Genomic DNA, 8,400 nt, shown 5'->3' on the forward strand with positions numbered 1-8,400 from the left:
GCTCCGAGTCAATTACTGCAGATATTGTCTAATTGCCTCTGAACACATCACACATGGGCATGTGTCGGGACATGTGGTCGCGAGCAACAAAAATCTTCTCTCGTGCTGCAAATATGTAATCTTCCTTCTGGCATTTAAATCTATGAATGTTTCCTGCAGGCTTCGATCAGCATACTGTAGTGAAATGTCCCATTTTTCTGCAGACTTGACACTTCTTCCCTCTCGAAGGACAAGCTTTGTAATAAGGATCCTCACCACTGCAATGATTGGATGTTTGAATGTGATTGTGACTTCTGTCTTGGTCTTCCTTGACCTTTCTCTGGGTTTCCTCTGTGTCTTTGTGTTTTGTGTGTTTCTCAGGGGAATCTCGTCGTCACGTTATTTGCCTCTTTCTCAGACTTCTGAGTCTCATCATGTAGTGGTCAAGAGTCTCGCACCATATTGTATTGCTTGCCTGAAACATAAATTTCAGAGTGAGGATTTGCCCTTGCTTGAAAATATCTTGTTAGAAAATGCATCGCAACATCATAATCATTATCGGTTCCAGTGTCTCTGAGTGTATTGAAGGTATTGTCAACTTTTGGTCCAGCAGAGTGTAGGAGTAATGCTCTCTTTCTTCGGGGTGTATTGATAGCGAGTGCCATCATTAGGAGTTCAAGTCTTGTGAGCCATTTGCTCCAGTGTGGCCCTGGGTTGCTGTCTATCTCTGTAAAGGCTGGAAAGACTGGCTGTTGTTGTGCACACATGATGATTGTTGTTTATTTAAATCTGGAATTGTCAATGTAAGTCTTCTGTATGTCCCTGGTTGTCTGTGTGATTACTTCTTTTTAATCCTTAATGTCAGAAAAATATAGTGTTGTGCTGTGTTCTTACGTCTACATTAAATGATGACCCCAGGCTTTATATTCAGATTCAATACAAACAGTATTTATTGTCTTTCTTATCTACATTGCATGATCACAGGTCCCAGGTCTTTTTCTCATTGGTGTGTGTGTGCTCTCGACAAGCCATGTGTCGAATGTGTCTCTCAAAACGGTGTCTCCTGATATATGTATGATGATGTCATCTGTTGCATCAGTGGCTTGGTCTCTTAAAGGTACAGTTTCTTAAAGGTGAAGTCACCATTACACAACATTGCAAACAATGAGTCAGCCACGGTCGATAGAGTGTCAGGAATGAAGGTCAGAGGAGCAGACCAGGCTGGAAACACATAAAGAACGAGGGGCAGCCAACGTGAAAAACAGAGAATAAACAACATGGCATGGGTGGTGTTTACAATACCTCGAATCGGTTTGATTCTCTTCCAGGTCAGAGGGAATTCTAGCAACATGATGTCTATGGAATCACAGAATGACGAACAAAGAGACCATTTGGTCCATCATGCCAGTGTTGTCTCTTTGGTAGAGACAAATTACAATTAGTCCTGCTGCGTGGCTTTTTCCTGTAATCCTGTACATTTTCCCTTCCAGCATCTATCCATATCCCTTTTGAAAGTTACGATTGAATCTGCTTTCATCTCCCAATCAGGCAGTGCATTCCAGATCACAACACATATTACTGTGTAACAAATGGTTCTTCATGTCACCTCTAGTTCTTTTGCCAATCACCTGATATCTGTGTCCTCTGCTTACTGACCCTTTTGCCACAGGAAACAGTTTCTCCTGATTTAAAGTGTTGAGAACCATCATGATTTTGAACACCTTGGACAAATCTCTTCTGAACGTTCTCTGCTCCAAGAAGAACAACCTCAGCTTTTCCAATCTCTCCACGTAACTGAAATCCTTCACCCCTGGTATCATTGCAGCAAATCTCTTCTGTTCATTTCTTGCCCCAGAAATAATTGAAATGAAATGTTTCTAAGAAAATGCATGAACTAAATAAAAAGGAGAGATCAATAAATGCTGAGCAAAATGGATATAAATGTTTGGAAGGTAAAAAGAGCAAAGAGATCGAAATTTTATTGTCGAGGAGTGAGAGGAACAAATAACACTTTGGAGATTTTGTCAGTGGATTTACTGATAAATTTGGGAACTGAGAGGAAGCTGGTTCACAGAGAAAAAACTGCCAACCCTGGGGAGGAGCCAACAACTGCATCCGTCCAATAAGAGACAGAGTAGAAGTGACAGTTCAGTCAGTGGAACAGGACACTTTTAATCTCAGGATTATGGGTTGGATGATCCACTGTGGGTGCCCGTGAAATTACACAGGAGCTAATACAACACCTTGCTGTCAGTGGCTCCTTGGTCAACGGGTGTGATTCTTGTTAAAGAAGTGTGATTAATGAAAGTGTGAGCGACACCAGGTTCAAATCACCAATGAGCTCTTGGAATTTTTAGTTTCATGTTACTGATTGGTGTCAGCCTTACGGAGCTGGCTTCAGGACCAGAGAACTGGATTCAAAGAGCTTGTCGACAAAATTGAAATTTACAAAATGTACAGATAGCCAAGTGAGAATATAAAGTTGTCGCAGTAATTGAGACCTGACTCCAAAAACAACAGGACTGGGTTCTGGAATGGACTGGAATGGAATTCTTCAGTGTTTCTGTTGTTTGGCTTGCATTGACTCATCGATTTTCTTGTTTTTCATTTTGTCGATGCCTTTGAATAATTGTGGATCCTTCTTCAGGGTGTCTTCTTTCACCAGGTAGTTCTGACCTCCGATGATGTTGATTGTAATCAGCTTCAATTCACTGATAGTTTTGGAAGTGAGCAGATTTCCTTTGCTTGAGTCTACAACATGGAACTCAGTCTGACATGTGGACCCATGGGAGGATTTGAATGCCATCCCTGCGTTGGAGTTGCATCCATCCAATAAGAGACCGAGTAGAAGTGACAGTTCTGTCAGTCGAATATGAGACTTTTAATGGCAGGGTTGTGAGTTTGAGTGCCATTCTGTTTTTCCCTTTTTTAAGGCTTCATGAGCAGAGAGTACAGGGAGTGTTTGAAATGAGCAAGTCTCGCTTTGATTCAGGACTCTTACCTCTCAGCAGCATCTCACTATGAAAGATTGAATTTGATCTCATTTCATTCTCAGCTCGGGGTCTGTGCGGCTCAGTGGCACTTCTGGCTGTCTCCCGCTTCACAATCCATCAGTACTGAGAAAGCAATGGGGAATATTACTCACACGTTGTGTTCTTTAATTTTTTGGAAAACTTGAATGTATGTATTTTCTTCCAAAACAAGGACACCAAGCCACTTTTAATGTAGGGCTGAAAAACTCAGTTGGGAGAGCGTTAGAATGAAAATCTAAAGGGCCCTGATTCAATCCCGGGTTTCAGCAATTTTGCTTCCTTATGCGTCCCTTGCCTTGTTTCTCATTTTCTGGTTGCACAATTTACTTTGAGATTATTTCCCAAGCACCAGTGGATTGAATTTGAGAAACAACACAGAGTCATTTACAACATAGAAGGTGGTCGTTTGGCCTATCACGTCCATGCTGGCTCTCCCCGGAGCAATCTAGTCAGTTCTACTCACCAGCTCGATCCCTTTCCTCCTGCAAGTTTCTTTCCTTCAAGTATCCATCCAATTTCCTTTTCAAATCATCGATTGTCTCTGCTTCCACCACACTCGTGGGCCAAGACATTACCACCCACAACATAAAAAATTCCACCTCATCAAGGATGGGAAATACTTACATCTTCTATATTTGCTTATTCTCTTTTTCTATGCGAATAGACTGGCAGTCAACATGAAAGGAAACCCAAAAATCTTCGAGCAGCATGTAAATGATAAGTGGGTAGTAAGAGGTTGAGTCGGGCCTATTAGGGACAAAAAGGATAATATAAGCTTAGAGATGCAGGGCAATGTTAATCTACTTAATGACTACTTTGCATCAGTGATCACTAAGGAAGTGGAATTTGACAAAATATCAGTTGAAGTGAAGAGAGTAGAGACAATGGAGAGAGTACAAATTAGGAGAGGGAGGTACTAAAAAGGCTGGCTGTGCTTAGGGAAGATAAATCACCTGGTCCGGATGGCTCACATCCCAGGTTGCGAAAGGAAATGCGGATGCAGATAACGGAAGGGCTTGCTATAATCTTCCAATCTTCCCTGGATACGGGGGAGGTGCCAGAGGATTAAACAGTGGCAAATGCGACACCCTTATTCAAGAAAGGGTATAAGGACAGTCTGCGTGACTACAGGCTAGTTAGATTAACAGCAGCGGTGGGTAAGGTTTTAGAAAGAATAATCAGGGTAAAAAATCAACAGTCACTTGGAGAGGTTCGAGTTAATTAAGGAGAGTGAGCATGGATTTATAAAAGGGAGTTCATGCTTGACTAATCTAACTGCATTTTTGGATGAACTAACAGAGCAGGTTGATGAAGGGAATGCAGTGGATGTTGTTTATATGGATTTTAAGGAAGCGTTTGACAAGGTACCACATAAAAGGGCGGTTAACAAAATTGAGGTTCGTGGTTTAGGAGGGTCAGTGTCCAATTGGATAGAAAATTGGTTTAAGGACAGAAAACAGCGAGTCTTATTAAATGGTTCTTTGTCAGACTGGAGGATAGTCGACAGTGGTGTTTCCCAAAGGTCAGTGCTAGAACCACTGCTTTTTTGCTAAAGGTAAGTGACTTGGATCTTGGAATACAGAGTAGAATCTCAAAATATGCCGATGACACCAAACTTGGAGGAGTGGCAAACAGTGAGGATGATATGAACTGCCTGCAACAGGACAGTGATAGGCTAGCAGAATGGGCAGAGAGGTGGCAGATGGAATTTAATAGTGACAAGTGTGAGGTGATGTATTTTGCATTAAGGAATATGGAGAGGCAATATATACTTAATGGCACAGTTCTAAAGAGTGTACTGGAATAGAGGGACTTGGGGTTCATGTGCATCAATCTTTGAAGGTGGGAAGACATATTGCGAGAGTGGTTTGCTCAGCATATGGGATCTTGGGCTTTATAAATAGAGGCATTGTGTACAAAAGCAGGGATGTTATGCTGAACCATTATAAAACTCTGGTTCGGCCCCAATTGGAGTGTTGCTTTCAGTTCTGCTCAGCAGACTTTAGAAAGAATGTGAGGGTCCTTGAGAGGACGCAGAGGCGATTTACCAGAATGGATCCAGGGATGGGGGATTTTAGTTACAAGGTTAGGTTGGAAAAGCTAGGATTATTCTGCCTATATCAAAGGAGATTGAGTGGAGAATTGATAGAGGTGTATATCACCTCTCGGGAACAGGCCATCCTGGACTGGGTATTGTGTAATGAGAAAGGATTAGTTAACAATCTTGTTGTGTGGGGTCCCTTGGGGAAGTGCGCCCATAATATGATAAACTTCTTCATTAAGATGGAGAGTGAGAGAGTTGATTCCGAGACTCGGGTCTTGAATCTAAACAAAGGAAACTATGAAGGTATGAGGCGGGAGTTGGCTGTGATAGATTGGGGAACGTTACTTAAAGGGTTGACAGTGGATAGGCAATGGCTAGCATTTAAAGAGCGCATGGATGAATTACAACAATTGTTCATTCCTGTCTGTGCAAAAGTAAAACAGGAAGGATGGCTCAACTGTGGCTTACAAAAGAAATTAAGGGAAGTATTAGATCCAAGGAGGAGAAATATAAAATGGCCAGAACAAGCAGCAAACCTGAAGATTGTGAGCAGTTTGGAATTTAGCAGAGGAGGACAAAGGGATTGATTAACAAGTGGAAATAAGCTTGCAGAGAACATCAAAATTGACTGTAAAAGCTTCTATAGATATGTGAAGAGAAAAAGAGTAGTGAAGACAAATGTGGGTCCCTTCCAGTCAGAAACGGGGGGATTTATAATGGGGAACCAAGAAATGACAGACCAATTAAATACATACTTTGGATCTGTCTTCACAAAGGAGGATACAAATTATCTCCCAGAAATGTTGGGGAACATAGGGTCTAGTGAGAAGGAGGAACTGTATGAAATCAGTATTAGTTGGGAATGTTTGGGAAATTGATGGGATTGAAGGCCGATAAATCCCCAGGGCCTGATAATCTACATCCCAGAGTACTTAAGGAAGTGACCCTTGAAATAGCAGATGCATTTCTGGTCTTTTTTCAAAATTCTATCGACTCTGGAACAGTTCCAATGGATTGGACAGTAGTTAATGTAACTCCACTATTTAAAAAAGAGGCAGAAAGAAAACAGCGAATTATATACCGGTTAGCCTGACATCAGTCGTGGGGAAAATGCTGGAGTCCATTATAAAAGATGTAATAGCAGAGTGCAAAAATAACTCGTCTCCACTCATCCCACACATTCACTATAATGTGAACAATTATTTCCTGTTGTGTCTCTCTCAGATTTGTAAACTTCACTGTATTGGAGTGAGGTGACATCTACTGGCGGGAAGCAAGAACTGCAATCAAGCAGCAGAAACTCCACAGTCTGTCAGGGTTGAAGAAACATTGCAATGGGAGGATGCAGCGAAGTGGTTTGATTGGGTAGATGGAGACATGATTCCACTTGTGGTGGTGTCTGAAGCAAAGGCCAGAAATACAAAATTATCATTAATAAAAGAAATGAGGAATTCATGAAAAATGTAGTAATGTAGTGAATGATTAGAATGTGGACAGAATAGAAAGTGAGATTGGATGGACAGAAGCAGTCTGAAAGGATGGCTGAAACAAAAGGTGAGTGCCCAGAAACGTTAACTGTGTTTCTCACAGCACAGATGCTGCCAGAGCTGCTGAACATTTCCAGCACTTTCTGTTTTTATTTCAGCATTTGCAGGATGTTGCTTTTATCTGAAAAAAAATGGATGATTGGCTGGGGGGTTCCAGTGAAATTCCACAGCATCTAATAAAATCTGATATGTCAGTGGCTTGTTGGTCTCGGGGTATGATTCTCGCGTAGGGCGCATGGTTAATTAACATGCGAGAGATACTGGGTTCAAATCCCGGACGATCCCTGGTCTGCTGGCATTTTTAGATTAAGGTGATCTATTGGTTTCAGCCTTGCAGAAGGTGGAATTGACTTCCATACGGAGCTGGCTAAAGGACAAGACAACAGGATTCAAAGAGCTTGTCGACAAAATTGCAATTAACTAAATGTGCAGATTGCCAAGTGGGAATATAAAGTTGTTGCTGTAATTGTGACCTGACTCCAAAAACAACAGGACTGGGTTCTGGACTGGAATGGAATGGAATTCTTCAGTGTTTCTGTTGTTTGGCTTGCATTGACTCATCGATTTTCTTGTTTTTCACTTTGTCGATGCCTTTGAATAATTGTGGATCCTTCTTCAGGGTGTCTTCTTTCACCAGGTAGTTCTGACCTCCGATGATGTTGATTGTAATCAGCTTCAATTCACTGATAGTTTTGGAAGTGAGCAGATTTCCTTTGCTTGAGTCTACAACATGGAACTCAGTCTGACATGTGGACCCATGGGAGGATTTGAATGCCATCCCTGCGTTGGAGTTGCATCCATCCAATAAGAGACCGAGTAGAAGTGACAGTTCTGTCAGTCGAATATGAGACTTTTAATGGCAGGGTTGTGAGTTTGAGTGCCATTCTGTTTTTCCCTTTTTTAAGGCTTCATGAGCAGAGAGTACAGGGAGTGTTTGAAATGAGCAAGTCTCGCTTTGATTCAGGACTCTTACCTCTCAGCAGCATCTCACTATGAAAGATTGAATTTGATCTCATTTCATTCTCAGCTCGGGGTCTGTGCGGCTCAGTGGCACTTCTGGCTGTCTCCCGCTTCACAATCCATCAGTACTGAGAAAGCAATGGGGACTATTACTCACATGTTGTGTTCTTTAATCTTTTGGGAAACTTGAATGTATGTATTTTTTTCCAAAACAAGGACACCAAGCCTCTGTTAATGTAGGGCTGAAATAGCTCAGTTGGGAGAGCGTTAGACTGAAAATCTAAAGGTTCCTGGTTCAATCCCGTGTTTCAGCAATTTCGCTTCCTTATGTGTCCCTTGCCTTGGTTCTGATTTTCCAGTTGCACAATTTACTTTGAGATTATTTACCAAGCACCAGTGGATTGAATTTGAGAAACAACACAGAGTCATTTACAACACGGAAGGTGCTCATTTGGCCCATCACGTCCATGCTGGCTCTCCCCGGAGCAATCTAGTCAGTTCCACTCACCAGCTCGATCCCTTTCCTCCTGCAAGTTTCTTTCCTTCTAGTATCCATCCAATTTCCTTTTCAAATCATTGATTGTCTCTGCTTCCACCACACTCGTGGGCCAAGATATTACCACCCACAACATAAAAAATTCCACCTCATCAAGGATGGGAAATAGTTACATCTTCTATATTTGCTTATTCTCTATTTCTATGAGAATAGACTGGCAGTCAACATGAAAGGAAACCCAAAAATCTTCGAGCAGCATGTAAATGATAAGTGGGTAGTAAGAGGTTGAGTCGGGCCTATTAGGGACAAAAAGGATAATATAAGCTTAGAGGTGCAGGGCAA

The 8,400-nt window shown here is 41.8% G+C and overlaps 1 non-coding gene across 1 annotated transcript; it reads left to right on the forward strand.

Moving 5' to 3' along the window:
- The first annotated feature begins 7,803 nt into the window (after nucleotides 1-7,803).
- On the forward strand, nucleotides 7,804-7,876 carry trnaf-gaa (transfer RNA phenylalanine (anticodon GAA)). Its single transcript has one exon. It is a non-coding gene; the product is annotated as a tRNA-Phe (tRNA).
- Nucleotides 7,877-8,400: the final 524 nt, after the last annotated feature.

Source organism: Heterodontus francisci, unplaced genomic scaffold (genome assembly GCF_036365525.1).
Source record: "Heterodontus francisci isolate sHetFra1 unplaced genomic scaffold, sHetFra1.hap1 HAP1_SCAFFOLD_278, whole genome shotgun sequence".
Taxonomy (NCBI): domain Eukaryota; kingdom Metazoa; phylum Chordata; class Chondrichthyes; order Heterodontiformes; family Heterodontidae; genus Heterodontus; species Heterodontus francisci.